At 32.3% G+C, this 1,871-nt stretch overlaps 1 pseudogene; it reads right to left on the minus strand.

The window, feature by feature from the left end:
* Positions 1–1,488: 1,488 nt before the first annotated feature.
* On the minus strand, positions 1,489–1,607 carry LOC112476281 (annotated as a pseudogene).
* Between the last annotated feature and the right edge of the window lie 264 nt (positions 1,608–1,871).

Consider the following 1,871-nt stretch of genomic DNA (forward strand, 5'->3'; position numbering starts at 1 on the left):
AACAAGAAAATTCTTAGAAATATCATAGCCAAGAGATGGACAAGCAGACATGATAACTAACTGTAATATGGTATCCTAAATGGGATACTGCAACAGAAAAAAAGTAAGGAAATCTAAATAAAGAACAGACTTAAATTACTAATAATATATCAGTACTGGTTTATTAATTGTGGCAAATGGACCATATTAATGTAAGATGTCGATTACAAGGGCTACTAGATGTGGGGTTTATGGGAATTCTCTGTATTATCTTCACAATTTTTCTATACATTTAAAACCATTTGGAAATAAAAAGCATATGTATTTTTTAAGTCACAAAAATGAAACAGCAGAAAACATAACCATCTTGACTTTTGGTACTGAGTGAAGGAAAATTCTTTCTCTGAAAATGTGCATCACAAAGTGACCTTATCACTCATTTTTCATTTGTTCATGTTACCTGTGCTGTCTGAAAAAATATCCTGTGAAGAATTTGATGTAAAGTGATTTGCGGTTGGTCACGCCCTGAGGTAACCCTCAAAAGTAAATGTAAATCTCTCCAACCTCAATCCTAGCCTCAAATATGTCAGAAAAAAAGTTATCCCCCCATATTATCTCATAGTCAAAAAACATAAAATATACAAGAAAACAAGACAAGAGTAAAAACTAATGGCAATAAATCCCGAATATTTCAGAGATTGGAATTATAAAACACAAAATAAAAAGACTAAAATTAATATGTTTTAAAAATTAAAAGAGAAGCTTGAACATTTTGACAGAAAAATGGAAATTATAAAAAGTGACAGATGATTTGTAAAATAGCCACGTAATTTTTTCATTTCAAATTTGACAAATGCTTCTTGAGTACCCACAATATGCCAGGGTATGTATTGGATACTTTCATACATATTATCTATTTTTATTTTCATAACAATAAATAATTGTATTAATAGATACTAAAGTTGTAAAACTTTCATATTAAAATATTTTCATTACTTTATCTTTCCTTACAGTCTGGAAACTTTCTTTTTGAAACTTTCTGTTTTTCAGTTCAAAAATTCTCTCTGCACCTGTTTCAACTCTAATGCTACATCTATCTGTTGTGTTCTTAATTTTTTAATTAGTAATTTTTTTAGTCTTAGAATTTCCATTTGGTTCCTTTTCAAATATGCTAGGTAATATGCTAGGTCATATTTCATATTCAGTGCTCCTTGCAAATTTTTCAATCTTGTCTTTTATTTCTTTAAACATACTATCCATATTTTTTATAATCTTTATCTGATTCCAACATCGGAGGTTTCTGTGGTTCTGTTTCTGTGGTCTGGTGTTTCTGCTGGTTTTCCTCATTCTTCAGTCACATATGCCTCAAATATTTTCTTTTAACCATTTCTGATTATATTTTATATCTTATTCTGATTTTGCTGTGTCCTCTAACTCTCTTTCAGGACTGAGCTCTCACCAGCACTCTGTTCACACTCTTCCCCTCCTTTATTTGTTTGTTTGTTTTTACGCCTACAGCATCTGATATTCCTAAGTGGTCTCCCATCCAAGTACTAACCAGGCCCGACCCTGCTTAGCTTCCCAGATCAGACAGGATTGGGCTTGTTCAGGGTGGCATGGCTGTAGACTCTTCCCCTCCTTTAAACTCAGGGACTTTCTTTTCTCTTCATTAATTTCACCTAAAAAGATCTAATAATAGATACATTTCAGGGTGAATTCTTTTTTGCAGTTACTTCTTACTTGGGGGATGGGAGATATAGGTAGTTCTTTGCATTTTAAGCCTTAAGTCTCAGCCTGAAATGAAAGCCATTATTCCTATTAAATTGAATGGGGGGGTGGGGGTAGGTTCTAGGCTATATTTAAATTTTCTTAAAATCCATCACAGTATGTTC

This window comes from Pteropus alecto, unplaced genomic scaffold (genome assembly GCF_000325575.1).
Source record: "Pteropus alecto unplaced genomic scaffold, ASM32557v1 scaffold12, whole genome shotgun sequence".
Classification (NCBI taxonomy): Eukaryota; Metazoa; Chordata; class Mammalia; order Chiroptera; family Pteropodidae; genus Pteropus; species Pteropus alecto.